Source organism: Theropithecus gelada, chromosome 1 (assembly GCF_003255815.1).
Source record: "Theropithecus gelada isolate Dixy chromosome 1, Tgel_1.0, whole genome shotgun sequence".
NCBI classification, from domain to species: domain Eukaryota; kingdom Metazoa; phylum Chordata; class Mammalia; order Primates; family Cercopithecidae; genus Theropithecus; species Theropithecus gelada.
In genome coordinates this window covers 408,002-425,923 of record NC_037668.1, presented here as the reverse complement: position 1 = coordinate 425,923, position 17,922 = coordinate 408,002, and positions in this window count along the sequence as shown.

Sequence of the window (17,922 nt, the reverse complement as noted above, 5' to 3'; positions counted from 1 at the left end):
ACTGCACTCCACCCTGAGCAACAGAGCGAGACTCCGACAAAGAAAAGAAAAAAGAAAAAAAAAAAACTTCTGCAGCTCAGCACCTGCCCAAACAGCCGCCAACAAAAGCACCTGTCATTGGTCTGCCCAGTTTTGTCTTTGAGACCCAGTTTTGTGTTTGAGGCCCTGGTGATGTAGGCTCCCAAGGGCATCTCCTGATCTGTGGATTGCAAAAATCTGTGGGAAAAGCTTAGTACCCTTGGTGGGTAGCACTGTCCCTTACCACTTCCCTTGGCTGGAGAGGGAGATCCCCCTACCCTGTGCAGTTCCTGGGTGAAGCAATACCCTGCTTCTTCTCGCTCTCTGTGGGTCATGCCAACCATCTAGTCAGTCCCAATGAGATGAACTGCGTATCTCAGTTGGAAATGCAGAAATCAGCCACCTTCCTCCATCCTCTCACCAGCAGCTGCAGACCAGAGCTGCTTCTAGTCGGCCATCTTGGCCCCTCCCCACAGAGGTAAGTTTAATAAGTCTTCTAAATTTGTCCTTGCCATAATGATCAGTGATGATTTGTCTTTTTTTTTTTTAATTATACTTTAAGTTCTAGGGTACATGTGCACAACGCGCAGGTTTGTTACATATATATACATGTGCCATGATGGTGTGCTGCACCCATTAACTCATCATTTACATTAGGTATATCTCCTAATGCTATCTCTCCCCCCTACCCCCTCCCCACAATAGGACCCGGTGTGTGATGCTACTCTTCCTGTGTCCAAGTGATCTCATTGTTCAATTCCCACCTATGAGTGAGAACATGCGGTATTTGGTTTTCTGTTCTTGCGATAGTGTGCTGAGAATGATGGTTTCAAGCTGCATCCATGTCCCTACAAAGGACATGAACTCATCCTTTTTTATGGCTGCATAGTATTCCATGGTGTATATGTGCCACATTTTCTTAATCCAGTCTGTCACTGATGGACATTTGGGTTGATTCCAAGTCTTTGCTATTGTGAATAGTACCGCAATAAACATACGTGTGCATGTGTCTTTATAGCAACATGACTTATAATTCTTTGGGTATATCCCCAGTAATGGGATGGCTGGGTCAAATGCTATTTCTAGTTCTAGATCCTTGAGGTATCGCACACTGTCTTCCACAATGGTTGAACTAGTTTACAGTCCCACCAACAATGTAAAAATGTTCCTATTTCTCCACATCCTCTCCAGCACCTGTTGTTTCCTGATTTTTTTAATGATTGCCATTCTAACTGGTGTGAGATGGTATCTCATTGTGGTTTTGATTTGCATTTCTCTGATGGCGAGTGATGATGATGATCTGTCTTTTAATAACTTAAATGCTTTCCACACTTCAAGACTCTCACCCACATCAAAAATAAAATTATATATCTGCCGTATTACCAGGATTTTAGAATGTTGTACTTTATCCTCGAATTATAGGTCAAATAAATAAGGTAGAAAGGAGTAAAGCAACTTCCATGTATGTAGTGAGGATGTTGGGGGATCTGGGAATAAAATTCTGCCTTGGGATTCCCAAGAGGTTGGTGATTATCATTTTTGTACTCTTAGAAACAAACTAAAATGACATTCTGTTTTGTTCCTCTGCTTACCGTATTCAGTTCTCTAAACTACAAAATCTCTGCTTATCGAGATAACTTGGATTGTCAATTTGTTGAGCTCAGCAAATGCATTTCCTGAGCCCTTGTGAGTAAAGCTCTGTGCTGGTTACACTGGGTAACTAGTGATACAGAGGATGAGTAGAGCATTCTTTCCTGAAAAAAGCTTAAGATTTCTGTGCCCAGCTCAGCCTGGGTTGTGAGAAAATCAATAACCAACACCCACAGGCTTATTCTGGTAAAAGGGAGATGATAATAAATGGTGGGGTTTTTTCTTTTTTTTCTTTTGAGATGATGTCTTGCCATGTTGCCCAGGCTGGTCTTGAACTCCTGGGCTCAGGCAGTCTTCCCTCCTTGGCCTCCCACAGTGCTGGGATTACAGCGTGAGCCACCACACCTGGCCTTGTGATGGTGGTTCTGATAGGGCTGGGCTTTCAACCTCCCAAGGATTCTGATCAAACAGCCTCAGGAGAATCTTCTGCAGAGAGTGCCCAGCTGCCAGCTGTCATAGCTGAGTGTCACAGAGTGGCATGGGTCTCCTCCCTCTGTTTCATTTCACAGATTACATGTTGTTAGTAGGAACATCAGCAGAAGGAGCGTGAGGATGTTCCTTCTAAGAACTAGAAAAGATATAATAATGCTGCTGGGTGGGCTGTCGATTTTAAAAAAGTGATCAAGGGCCTTCTCAGAAAGTGATTTTAGGAACTATAATGCATAGATGGGATCAATTGTAGTGTAAGAAGTGAAAAATCATTGCACTGAACAGCATCTAACAGCTTCTGGAGAAAACATATTTCCAAACTGACCCTAATGATGGACTTAATTACCAAAAAACAGAGAGAACCACTAACTTCCATTATCTTGCAGAAACAGGAGAACCTTAATACACTTAAAACTGGAAAAATGTCTGTGCCTCTAGGGCCATGCAGTGAAACAGATTGCATGGTAGGTGACATAGGCAGGGGCAGAATGGAGTTTATGACAATGGCCATAAGATGATGAAAAAATTATTTGGGGCCTTTGAAGCAGCAGACAAACTGGCTCAGAGGAACATTGCACAGTTGTAGAAAAACAACTTTTGCAAAATTTTCCTCCACTCATTGGGCACTACATATTTATTCTAGGATCTGCATTCATTCTTTCACAGACTATCTACTTATTGGCTTGGGCCTACAATGACTTTTCTGAGAGAGGTGAGGGATTAGCACAATAGCACACACACACCTGAAAGAAATAGTGAATTTCTAATTTTCAGATTTTAGTCTCTGACCTAACCAAAGAATTGACCATTATAGATTTTAACTATTAATAATATTAATGATGCTCACAAATATGAAGATTTAAGCACATCTTATGATATAAGATATGCTTTCTAAAAAAAGAAATGGTAGAACTGTAGTCCAGGGATGTTAATAAAAGTGGCAAATAACATTACATCATCTTTTTAAAAAAAAAAAAAAAAAAAGATGAGGTCTCACTATGTTGCCCAGGCTTGTCTCAAACTCCTGAACTCCAGTGATCCTCCCACCTCAGCTTCCCAAAGTACTGGAATCACAAGCTTGAGCCATCACCTTCAGCCTATATCATCTGAACATCCAACAGGAAACAGGTAAAAGAAGGAAGAAGGCTGACAACCCAGTGTACAGATTCATATGTAATATACAAACTGTTGATTGGTTATAAATCAGCAGAATTAAATCTATGTTTGTACTGGCTCTTGGGTTCTGTCATAGAGGCAGAACATTGAGAAATAAAAAACTGGAGTATAAGATAAATTCATTTAAGTAACTAGACTTTAGTAAACCACAGACAAACATTTAAGAAACCACCTTTAAAGCTGTTTGTGAGCCATGTTTTAGCTTATCAAGGTTGAACTGTAGGAGAGATACGTAATGACAAATGAATGCTTTTGTTTTTTGTGACACAGTCAACTGACCCACTGGGAACGTGACCTTGTGAGTCACCCAGGTGAGCAAACTTGACATGATTGGATATAAACCTAGGTCAATAACTAAAGAGGTACTCAAATGTGCTACACATGTCAACTGTGACATAACAAACTGAAGGCCATTCATTCTCCCTTGAGGGAATGAAGCTGATACAGCAGGGGACTGCAGAATCAGGGTCCTGATGCTCACATACCGAAGTGAGTGGGCTCCTACTTCAGATGTGTGATAGGATCTACTGTCTCCTAAGGCTGAGTATCCCACAAAGAAATCCCCTCAGCCCAACACTGTTAGTTATTTTAAAGCTTTTGGTCTCATTTTGTAATAGATCACACCAGAAATAAGAATAGTCAGGATCTGGTACAAACTCATGATAACTTGATAGATATATCATTGAAGACCACCACAAAGTCCCTGATACTACATAATGCTGGGATAAATTATTGAATACTAAATTTAAAATAAGGGATAACATTGCAGATAACTGGACACGCACATGGGAAGCCTCATCAACTGCATGAGCACTCTTAAGGAAAACCTATTGATGAACATAACAGAACATTTCACATGCATTGGTCCACAAGGTACACACTCTGCCCAGCCTCAAAACTTAATATAGATTGGGACGTTCCTCTTCCTTGGGCTGATGATAAAGCTCCAAGTAAAATGAAAAAGATTCTTTTCACCTGGTAAATACGCAGGACCCCCCCCCCCCACACACACACACACACACACAAAGATGTTGTCACTGCCAAATGTAACTTCAATCCGAAAAGCATTTGCTTCTAGCAGGATACAAGATCAATATACAAAAATCAATTCTATTTTATGTAATTCCAATGCACAGTTGAAATGTAAAAAGCAATACCACTTACAATAGTGTTAAATGTATAAAATACATAGGGATAAATCTGACTGAAAATTACAAAATGTTTCACAGAGAACACAATGAATACCTAAAAACTAGAGAGAAATTCTTTGTTCGTGGGTCAAGAGACTTAATATTGTTGAGATGTTAATTTTCCCCAATTTGATCTATAAATTCAATGCAATTCCGCTCACAATCTCAGTGAGCATCTTTGGTAGAAAGTGATCAGCTAACTCCAAAATTAATATGAACTAGCATAATCAAAATGCTAGTACAATGAAGAACAAACTTGGAGGACTAGCTCTACCTGATTTGAAGAATTATTATAAAGTTATAGTAATCAAAACAGAGTGGTACTGGGATATGATCTCACACCTGTAGTCCTAGCACTTTGGGAGGCTGAGGCAATCCCTCGATGTGGATTGCCTGAACTCAGGAGTTCGAGACCAGCCTGGGCAACATGGGGAAACCTCATCTCTACTAAAAGTGCAAAAAGCCGGGCATGGTGATACACTCCTGTAATCCCAGCTACTGGGGAGGCTGATGCATGAGAATTGCTTGAACCTGGGAGGTGGAGATCACACCACTTCACTCCAGCCTGAGTAACAGAATGAGACTGTGTCTTAAAAAAAGAAAAGAAAAAAAATTGATAAAAGAGGAAGAAAATACACAGTCCAAAAATAAACCAATGCCTATATGGAGAAAAAGATATTTGATAAACATTAAAAAGAAAAATATTTAAAAATGTATAAACTTTCAACAAATGGTACAGGATTTTCTTTTAAACAAATGGACATGACATCTATGTGCATATAAAAATAAGTAAAAATCGGATTCACGTGTCATTCCATATATAAAAATTAGTGTGTATCAGAGGCTGGGAACAAGAGTGGGGAGAGGGTAGAAGTTGGTTAATGGGTACATTAGGTTACAGTTAGGTTGAAGAAATAAGTTCTAGTGTTCAATAGTGCAGTAGGGAGACTACTGTTAACAATAATTTATTGTATGTTTTCTAAAATAGCTATAAGAAAAGAATTGGAATGTGTGTAACACAAAGAAAAGAAAAAAGTTTGAGGTGATAGATATCCTAATTACCCTAATTTGGTCATTACACATTATATACATTTATCAAATTATCACACATACCCCCAAAATATGTACAACTACTATACATCAATTAAAACATTAATTAAAAGGTCATAAACACATTTATGATGACTGAAATCACATCAAGTATTTTTCTGGACCACAATAGTGTGAAACTAAAAATCTACAGAAGGAAAACTGGAAAATTTCACATGTAAGTGGAAATTAAATAACATGCTTTTGAACAGCTGATGGGTCAAAGAACAAATCTAAAGGGAAATTTAAAAATATCTTGAGACAAACAAAAATGAAAACAAACATAATGGAACCTTTGGAAACAGCAAAAGCAGCTCTAAGAGGCAAGTTTATGATGATAAATGCCTACATTGGCTGGGCACAATGGCTCATGCATGTAATCTCAGCACTTTGGGAAGGCCAAGGTAGGCAGATCACTTGAGGTCAGGCGTTCGAGACCACCCTGACCAACATGGTGAAACCCCATCTCTACCAAAATGTACAAAAAATAGCCCAGCATGGTGGCCCGCACGTGTAATCCCAGCTACTCAGGGAGGCTGAGGCAGGAGAATTTCTTGAACCAAGGAGGTAGAAGCTGCAGTGAGCCAAGATCATGCCACTGCACTCCAGCCTGTGCAATGCAGTGAGATCCTGTGAAGGAAAGAAGGAAGGAAGGAAGCAAGGAAGGAAGGAAGGAAGGAGGGAGGGAGGGAGGGAGGGGAGGGAAGGGGGGGAGAGAGAGAGAGAGAGAAGAAAGAGAGAGAGAAAGAAAAAGGAAGGAAGGAAGGAAGGAAGGACGGAAGGATGGAAGGAAGGAAGAAAGGGAAAACCACATTAAGAAAGAGGGTCTCTAATAAGTAACCTAACATTATACCTCAAATAACTAGGAAAATAATGAAATACAGTTAGCAAAAGGAAGGAAATAATAAAAATCAAAGCAGGAACAAATGAACCAAAGAATAGAAAAACTAGAAAAATTGACAAAACTGAGTTAATTTTTTGGAAAAATAAAATTGACAAACATTTCACGAGACTAAGAAAAAAAGAGAAGAGTCAAATACATAGCATCAGAAATGAAGTGGAGGTATTTCAGCAGATGCGTCATAAATTAAAAGTATCATAAGGAACTATTATAAACAACTATATAGCAACAAATTGGATAACCTAGAGAAAATGGATAAATTCCTAGACACATACAACCTATACAGATTCAATCAAGAAATAGCAGAAAGCCTGAACAGACCAATAACAAATAAAAAGATTGAAGTAGTAACTATAAACCACCCAAAACACAAAAGCCAGGACCAGGACTCAGGACCAAATGGCTTCACAGTTGAACTCTACTAAACATTCAAAAAAGAATTAATGCCATTTCTTCTTAAGCTCATCTCAAAAACAGAAGTAGAGAGAATACTTCCAAAATCATTTTATGAAGCCAGCATCACTCTGATAGCAAAGCCAAAGACACCAGAAGAAAAGAAAACTACAGGTCAATATCTCTGATGAACATAAATGCAAAATTCCTCAATAAAATAGTACCAACCCAAATTCAACAACACATTAAAAAGAATATATGTCTTAACCAAGTGGAATTTATCCCTGGAGTGTAAGTTTGGTGTCGTATATGCAAATCAATGTGATACAGAATGAAAGATGAAAACCACATGATCACCTCGGTAGATCCAGAGAAAGCAGTTGACAAACCTTAACATCCTTTCATGAGTAAAACTCTCAACAAATAAGGCATAGATGAAAATTTCTTCAACATCATAAAGGCCACTTATGAGAAGCCCGCAGCTAACATGATACTCAATCAAGAAAAACTGAAAGCTTTTCCTCTAAGATCCAGTCCGAGTCAAAGACGCCCAGTCTCACCACTTCTATTCGACATAGTACTGGAAGTACTAACAAAAGCAACCAAGAAAGAAAGAGAAATTAAAACGCATTCAAATTGGATAGGAAGAAATGAAATTATCCCTGTTTGCAGATAATATGATCCTATATGTAGACACCTGTAAAGACTGCAAGAAAGCCCTGTTAGAACTAATAAATGAATTCAGTAAAGTTGTAGGATATAAAATCAACTAATAAAAATCAGTTGCATTTCTGTACACCAATAGTGACCTATTCAATAAAAAATTTTAAATCCTATTTATGATAATATCAAAAAGAATATAAATAACTCAAAAATTCAAAATTCAAAATCATGATAATTCAAAAATCATGAATACGTTTAACCGGCCAGGCGCGGTGACTCAAGCCTATAATCCCAGCACTTTGGGAGGCTGAGACGGGCGGATCACGAGGTCAGGAGATCGAGACCATCCTGGCTAACACGGTGAAACCCCATCTATACTAAAAAAATACAAAAACTAGCTGGCGAGGTGGTGGGCGCCTGTAGTCTAAGCTACTCGGGAGACTGAGGCAGGAGAATGGCGTAAACCCGGGAGGCAGAGCTTGCAGTGAGCTGAGATCCGGCCACTGCACTCCAGCCTGGGTGACAGAGCGAGATTCCATCTCAAAAAAAATAAAAATAAAAAATAAGTTTAACCAAGGAGGCAAAGATCTATCCACTGAAAATTATAAAACATTGTTAAAAGAAATTGAAGGTACAAATAAATGGAAAGATATCCCATGTTTATGGTATGGAAGAATAAATATTGTTAAAATGTTCATACTGCCCTAAAGTGATCTACAAATTCAAGACGATCTGTATCAAAATTCCAATAGCATTTTTCACAGATATAGAAAGAAAAAACCTCTAAATTTGTATGGAACCACCAAAAAACCAGAATAGACACAGCAGTCCTGAGAAAGAAAAGCAGAGTTGAAGGGATGATACTAGCTAATTTCAAATTATATTACAAAGCTATAGTAATCAAGACAGTATGGGACTGGCATTAAAATAGACACATCGACCAGGGACAGAATAGATAGGCCAGAAATAAACCCAAGTACATAAAGTCAACTACTTTTTGACCATGCCCCCAATAACACACAATGAGGAAAGGATAGTCCCTTCAATAAACGGTGTTAGGAAAACTGGGTATCCACATGCAAAAGAATGAAATTGGACTCGCACACAAAACACACAAAAATCAACTCAAAATGGATTAAATACTTACGTGTAAGACTTAAAATCATAAAACTCCAAGAAGAAAACAAAGGGGAAAGGCTCCTTGACATTGGTCTTGGTGATGACTTTTGTTTTGCGGGGTGGGGTGGGGGTTGCAAGGGATAGGACACCAAAAGCAAAAACAAACAAATGGGACCAGCTGGGCATGGTGGCTCACACCTGCAATCCCAGCACTTTGGGAGACCGAGGCAGGCGGATCACCTGAGGTCAGAAGTATGAGACCAGCCTGGCCAATATGACGAAACCCCATCTCTACTGAAAATACAAAAAATTAGCCAGGCGTGATGGCGGAAGCCTGTAATCCCAGCTACTCAGGAGGCTGAGGCAGGAGAATCGCTTGAACCCAGAAAGTGGAGGTAGCAGCAAGCCAAGATTGCGCCATTGCACCCCAGCCTGGGCAACAAGAGCGAAACTCCGCCAAAAAAAAAAAAGGGACCACATCAAACCAAATAGCTTCTGTACAGCAAAGGAAACAATCAACAACATAAAAAGGCAGCCTATGGATTTGGAGAAAATATTTGCAAGCCATATATCTGTTAAGGAGGTTAAATCCAAAATATAAAGAACTCATAGAACTCAATCACCAAATAAATAAAAAATGGACAAAGGACCTGAATAGATATTTCTCCAAAGAGAGCAAACAGATGGGCAACACGTATATGAAAAGTTGCTCGATATCACTAATCATCAGGGAAATGCAAGTCAAAATCATGATATCACCTCACACTTGTTAGGTTGGCAACTGTATAAAAGACAAAGGAGAAGTGTTGGCAAGGGTGTGTAGAAAAGGAAACACTTGTACACTGGTGGCAGAAATGTAAACTGGTACAGTCCTTATGGAGAAGAGCATGGAGTTTCCTCAAAAAGTTAAAAATATGACCCAGCAATCCCTCTTGAGTATATATCCAAAAGAAATGAGATCAGCACCTACTAGAGATATCTGCGCTCCCATATCCATTGCAGCATTATTCACAATAGCCAAGATATGGAAACAACTTAAATGTCCATCACAAATGATGTTTTTACTTATATGTGAGAACGTGCAGTATTTGGTTTTTGTTTCTGCATTAATTCGCCTAGGAGCATGGTATGTTTCTCTATATGTTTGTCTTGTCTCTGATTTCCTTCCACAGTGTTTTACAATTCTTGTTGTAGAGATTTTTCACCTCCCTGGTTAGCTGTATTCCTAGGCATTTTATTCTCTTTGTGGCTATTTTGAATGGGATTGCATCCTTGATTTGGCTCCCAGCTTGGATGTTACTGGTGTATAGAAATGCTACTACTTTTGTACATTGGTTTTATATCCTGAAACTTTACTGAAGTTGCTTATCATTTCTAGCAGCCTTTGGGCAAAGACATTCAGTCAACTACATTTGACCGTGACCCCAATAACACCCAATGAGGAAAGGATAGTCTTGGGCAAAAAAAAATGGGATGTTCTAGGTATAGAATTAAATCATCAACAAAGAGAGATAGTTTGACTTCCTCTGTTTGTATTTCAATGCCTTTTATTTCATTCATTTGCCTGATTGCTCTGGCTAGGATTCCCAGTACCATGTTGAACAGGATTGGTAAAAGTGGGCATTCTTATAGAAGTTAGAAAGAGCTCAAATGAAAAATCTATGAGTCAACAACTCTGTGCTGAAAAAAATCAAAGAAAAAAATTAACAACCTAACATTAGACCAAGGGGAACTAGAAAAAGAAAAGCAAACCAACCCCAAAGCTGGCACAAGAAAGGAAAACCAAAATCAGAGCTGAACTGAATAAAATTGAGATGTGAAACTACATAAAAAAGCTCAACAAATCCAGAAAACAAAACTAGAAGAGATGAGTAAATTCCTGGAAACATACATTCTCCCAAGATTGAACTAGGAGAAAACTGAAATCCTGGAACAGACCATAAGGAGTTTTGAAATTCAATTGGTAATAAAAAGCCAACTAACCAGAAAAAGGCCCGGAACAGGTGGATTCATTGCTAAATTCTTCTATAATGAAGAGCTGATAATAATTCTACTGAAATTATTCCAAAAACTTGAGGAGGAAGGACTCCACCCTAACTCATATTAGGAGGCCAGCACCATTCTGATACCAAAACCTGGCAGAGACATACAACATAGAAAGAAAACTTCAGGCCAATATGCCCGATGAACATAGACAGAAAACTCCTCAACAAAATACTAGCAAATCCAACCCGGCAGCACATCAAAAAGCCAATGCACCATGAACAAGTAGGCTTCATTCCTGGGATGCAAGATTGGTTCAACATACATTATACGATTCATCACGTAAATTGAACTAAAACTGAAAACGTGATTATCTCAATAGATGCAGAAAAGACTTTTGATAAAATTCAATATCACTTCATGTTAAAAAACTCCCAACAAAATACACACCAAAGGAACATACCTCAAAATAATAAGAGCTATCTGTGACAAACCCACAGCCAGCATCATATGGAATGGGCAAAAGCTGGAAGCATTCCCCCTAAGAACTGGTAAAAGAACAAAACAATAAATTACACTTCAATAACACTTTTAAAAAATTGCTCCTCAAAGACATTGGTAAGAGAAAGAAAAGACAAGCCATATTTAAGGAGAAAATGTTTGGAAATTATAGATCTGATAAAGGACCTCTGTCTGCAACACTAAGGGAACTCTCAAAATTTATTAATAAAGAGACAATCAAATTTTCAAGTGAATAAAAGATTTGTAGAGATATTCAGCAAAGAAGATATATGGAAGGCATATAACAATATGACAAGGTATTCAATATCATTAGTCATTAGGCAAGTGCAAATTTAAACCACTGTATACCAAGTAAAATGACTAAAATTAAAGGAATCACCATTCCACATATTGGCAAAGATGTATGGAAACAAAAACTCTCATACACTGCTGATGGGAATGTGAAACTTTACAAGCACGATATAAACAGTTTGGCAGCTTCTTAAAATAGTAAATCTGTACCTACCATATGATTCTGCTATTTCACCCAAATGAAAGGAAAGGATATGTCCATACAGATTCGTTGACAAAAGCTTTAGTTTTATAACCAGAAGCCATCCAAATCCATGAAGAGATGAATAAATAAAATAAATTGTGCTATATTCATCACATGGAATATTAGCAGTATAGCAGAGTGATCTATTAATACACATGACAACATGGCTACATCTCAAAATAATTATTCTGAATTTTAAAAACCAAAATAATTTACATAGTGATAATTCTATTTATAGAAAACTTAATCTATTATGATATAAAGCCAACCAGTAGTTGTCTGAGGTAGGGTAGAAAGGTGAGGGAGGAATTACTAGCAATGCAAGGACAATTTGGAAGTGGTAGATATATCCACTATCTTTTTATCTTTTTTTTTTTTTTTTTTTTTTTTTGAGACAGGGTCTGGTTCTGTCACCCAGACTGGAGTGTGGTGGCACATTCTTGGCTCACTGCAACCTCTGTCTCCTGGGCTCAAGTCATCCTCCAAACTCAGCCTCCCAAGTAGCTGGGACTACAAACACATGCCACCATGTCTGGCCAATTTTGTATATTTTTTAGAGAAGGGGTTTCACCACGTTTCCCATGCTGGTCTTGAACTCCTGAGCTCAATCTATCCACCTGCCTTGGCCTCCCAAAGTGCTGGGATTACAAGCATGAGCCACTATGCCTGTATATATTTACTATCTTGATTGCAGATGTATACTATGTTCAAACTTTTTAAATTATACACTTTAATTATGTGCAGTTTTTTGCATGTAAGTTATATCTCAATATAATTGCTAAAAGTTTACATATTATTTTAAGACTGCCATAGCTTGATTTAATATATCTTTTTATATTTAAAAAACTGATATAATTCTGCATATTATCAAGACAAAAGAGAAAAACCATGTGATTACCTTGACATACACAGAAAAAGCATTTGGCAAATTGAAAAGTTTTTTCATGATTAAGAAAAAACAAACTCTCAGCTTGATAAGAACAGAAGACAACACTTCCAACCCTGCTAAGGGCATATTTGAAAAACCCACAGGTAACATTAATAAGATTGAATGCTTTCTATTAAATAGAGGAAAACGTGGAATATTTGCTGTTACTCTTTCAATCCAGCATTATACTAGAGATATTATCCATTGCAATAAAGTAAGAACAGTAAATAAATAGAAACACTGCAAAGATTGAAAAGAAAGAATTGAAACTTTCTTCACAGATCATGATTATGTATGTAAACAATTCCAGAAATCTACAAAAATCTACCAAAACTATTAAGTGAATTTGGCAATGTTGCAGAATGTAAGTTTGATATAAATAGTCTGTTGTATTTCTGTATATTAGCAATGAGTGTTTGGAAAATAAAATAAAAAAACAATTTCATTTAAAGTAACATCTGAATTCATGATGTGCTTAGAAACAAATACAACAAAATTTGTGTAAGGCCAGTACACTGAAAACTACAAAACACTGCTTTGAGAAATTATTTAAAAAAACAAAAAAAAACCAAAAAAAACTAAATTAGTGGGGAGATAAACCTTGTCATGAATCAGAAGAGCTGTTATAGTTAAAAAGCCAGTTCTACCCAAATTGATCTCCAGATGCAATGCAATTCTAATAAAAATTCCAACAGGCAATTTGGTAGAAATTTATAAGCTTATTTGTATGAAAATGTCAATGATCAATAATAATAAGAGGGCAATATTATAAAAGAACAATGGTGAATGTATTCACTCCCTATTTCCAGATTTACTATACAGCTATGGAAATCAAGATAATGTGTATTGTTGAAAAAATAAAACATATATCAATATAAGACAAAAGAGAATTCAGAAATAGATCCTTATATATATGTCTAATAAATGATTCTTAGACATGAACATAGTTATATGTATATATACATAATCACCTTTTGATGATTATCTATCTTTATCTCCAAAACAGGTAACATTCAGAGAACATAAAAAGAAGCCACAATATAGGATAAATTATATTTATCTCCAACAAAGGATTTTTTAATAGTATATATATATAATGCAGTCTGATAAGATAAACAGCACAATGAAAAAATTTCTCAAAAGACTTGGATACTTCAGAAAATAAGATACATAAATGGTCAATTTGCAAATGAAAAGATGCTCAACTCTTTAGTCATCAGGGAGCTCAGTCAATACAACAATGAGATACCATTACTTATCCATGAGAACAGCTGAAATTAAAAAGACTGAAAATACCATATATCAGTGAGGATATAAGCACTTGGAAGTTTTATACTTGCGGGAATGAAAAATGGTACAACTCCTTTGAAAATCTGGCTAGCAGTTTCTTGTAAGACTAAACATGTACAGATCAGATGGACAGTCCTTCCACTCCTAGGAATTTACACACTATATTCACACAGTGATCTGCATGTGGATGCTCATGATGCTTTATTCAAAATAGCCCAAACCTAGAATGACACAAATGTCCAAAAACAAGTGAATGTATAAACAGACATGGTATAGCCACGCAAAGGAATACTACTCAGCAATTACAAGGCATTAACTGTTGCTGAAAATACTCACATGGATGGATTTTAAAATTAATATAACACATGAAAGAAGGCAGACACAAAAGAACACAGGTATAATTTCATTTATAGAAAATGGTTAAAAATGCACTGCCAGAAAGTGACAGTGACTCCTCAGACCTGAGGGTTGAAAGAGTAATGAACTGCAAAGGGTTACAAGAAACTTTGAGCTTATGAAAATTCCTATATCTTGATTGTAGCAGTAGTTCCATTAGTGTGTATATTTGTAAACATGCATTGGATTACACATTTTAAAGTGGTGCAGTCTATTGTACCTAATAAATACCTTTATAACGTTGATTTAGTCATCTTAATTTCTCCATACTAACAATTAGCAGCTAGAAAATGAAATTCAATAAAAAATAATAGAGAGATTAGTATCCAAAATCATTACATGCTTAAGAATACATATGATGAAGCAGGTACAAAGCCCCTGAAACCTATTGGTGAGAGAAATTAGAGAAGACTAAATAGAGAAATATATTACATTCATGGATTGGAAGATTCAATTTTGTTAGGATATTACATCAACATAGTTCTGATTACTGTTTCTAGTAGGAATTTTTAGAGAAATGTAAAACCTAATTTCAAGATGTATTTGAAAATCAAGGAACCTAGAACAGGCAAGTCAGTCCTGAAGAAGCAGTAAGTTGTAGGAGTTATTCTGCTGGATTTCAAAACTCATTCTAGAGCTACAATAATTTAAAAACTGTGGTACTAGTGTAAGTATACAGAAGTATATCAACCTACAAAGAATACAGACTCAAACATTATGCTCATATATATACAGTTATTTAAAGTTTTTCAAAACAAAGACACGAGTGCTTCTCATTGGGGAAATGAAAGACTTTTCAATAAAAAGTTCTTGAGTGAAAGAAGTTTAAGACCAGCCTGAGCAACATAGCAAGACCTCGTCTCTACAAAAAATTTTAAAACAAAAAATTAGCCAGAAATGGTGATGCGTGCCTAGAGTTCCAGATACTTGAAAAGCTGAGGCAGGAGGATTGTTTGTGCCCAGGAGTTCAAGGTTGCAGTGAGCTCTAATAACAACTGCACTCCAGCCTGGATGACAGAATGAGAATCTGTCTCAAAAAAAAAAACAAAAAAAAACAAAAAGCAAAAACAAGCATCTCATATTAATAGTAAGTGGCCAGAATATAATACTGACTGCATGTTGTGAGGGAATGTATTAAAGGAAACAAATTGAATTCAAGAATTTTTTTGTTTTGTTTTGTTTTTTGTTTGTTTGTTTTAATGTGTGTTTGCTTGTTTTGCAGAAATGAGGTATGGGGGAGAGAAACACCTACTTGGAAAGCACCTACACAACTGAATTGGAAAATGTGGAAAGCGGATTGGGGAAGGGGGACTCTTCCCGAGATCTGGCTCCAGTACTTACAGCAAAGGGAACTTGGGCGAGTTACACACTCTCTCTGCCTTGGTTTCTTCATCAGCAAAACAGAATCATCCCATAAACTGTAAGGTCCGTGGTATCAGAGGGTCCCCAAACGGACTGCACATCTGAGTCATGTTAACAAACACATTCCAGGCCCCACCTGAGGGCACTGAATCAGAATCCCTGCAAGGAGGACACTGGACTGACCTTCCAGGTGTTTCTTACTCTGATCAACTTGGGGATAGGAACCATTGAGCTCCATCACATCATTCCAAAGCCAAACACAAAAGCAGAACAAGAGTGTATTCAATGCAGTCTCTAAAGAGGAGAAAACTGTTGGGGGAACCTAGAAGTGAAGGAGACATGCCTTGATGGGCTCCATCTTAACTTTATCCTGAATATGGCAGAGACACGAGCCCTTCGGGACACATGCCTGAGGCAGTGACAGTCCAACCTTGGAACAGTGGAAGCCCTAGTTTCAAATTCAAGCTTGCTTTGAGTAGATGTTACGTTTACATCTCTTTGCATGGCAACAGGGCCAATTTTCTCCAAGCTGCTCAACTTACAAGAAAAGGAATCGTACTGCTAAGACTTCAAACTTCAGCAGACTTGGGTAAGTAAGTCTTATAAATCTGTTCCAGCCACCTAACAAGAAACCAGAAATTTAGCAAATTCTTTCACATTCAGGACAATTGTGTTCACTAGAACAGAGGCACTGAGACATGAAGAAAAGACCCCCTAAAAAGGGAAAGCATTCCTTCCTGCCCTAGGACATCCCTGCCAACTTCAGGGAGGTTGGAACCCAGCTGCCCACTCTACAGTATGGCTTGCTTTTGTGTCTGGAAGGTGTCTGACATGCTGAGAACTCGACCCATTTCAGAGAACTTTGAGAAGAGCCCGAATCACTGATGGAATTGGACAGCACATGGAAATGGTTCAGCAGGATGAGGGTTAAGTGCAGGACACGGCCTCATCGTACTGAGAGACAATGAGTGGCGCTGATGGGGACAGACAAAGATTAAAAACAAAAGTTTGTGCTTCGACTTCAGAAACTCAAACCAATAACTAATTTGCTCTTACAAGTAATAACGAGTATTTTTCTATTTATATGAGAATTTAACCTCAAAACAGAAATCAGAAAAATATTAAGTCCAGGGCATAAAACCTAAGCCATAGCTTTTATTTATTCTTTAAAATAGAGATAAGAGTAAAATCTTCTCCATAAAAAACATATATCATGGTTACAAAAATGCAAAAATCTTAATGAGAATCATTGGTATTCTATAGAAGAGTGAATTAAATACAGCCAAGGGAAGACCCAAGTGTCATACTTCTCTTGTATATTAGGAAGTTCCATTGAAATTCCAGGTAATAGAGGTTATTTCCCATACTGTTAAAGCGAGGTTGCAGACACTTCTAAACTTTGACCCCAAATACTCTAGTAAGGCACATCTCTGTCCTGGAAAATGATACAGTTATGAATACTATTCCCTTGACTCAATATGGTCATTCTGCCAGAATCACAGAAACAAAAAAATGGAAATATGGCCAAATACATGATTTGCTATCCTCTTCTTCAGGTTTCATACCTATTTCTTATAGATAATAACATTACCTTAAGGATTATGATGAAAATACAAAGTCTAAATATGTGCAGTTTTGGGGAAAAGGCTTGGTACAAATTGGTCAATTAATATTACTCATAATTATATGAATAGTCACTGAATTCTATGGATTCTATGAATAATCACTGAATAAATATTGTGATTGCTTTTATTGACAGTGCTCAAGACTCATCCCTGTGTGACCTCAAAAAAGCGATATAACTTTCTGGTCTTTCTGATCTGCAGTTTCACCATTTTTAAAATGAAGAAATTTTGCAGATTTTTCTTCCTCCCGTATAATATCAGGTCTCACACACACCAGAAAATAGATTTATTTACAGCCTTTGCTACATCTCAAAGCACTGTCATTACACAGTGTAGTTGGAGGATGGTGCAGGCTGCTGAGAGGCATGCTTTACAATGGGATTGATCCAGTCCTCCTCTCTTCACTTCCACATGAATGCTGAGTAGCCCGTGGTCACACTTATCACACCTCAACTCAGGCAAGTCCAGCAGCCAAACTTAGGAGACCTGGGCTACAGGACAATCTCCCAAGTTCTAGCCTCACAAAATCTGGGTGGGGATGAAAGCTGAGAAAGTGAGGAGGTGGTTCAGGGGAGGATCACCAACCACCCCTGACCATGAGCTTGATCTTGCCAGGTTCTGTTACTGGAATGCAACCACACATGAGTGGTTTA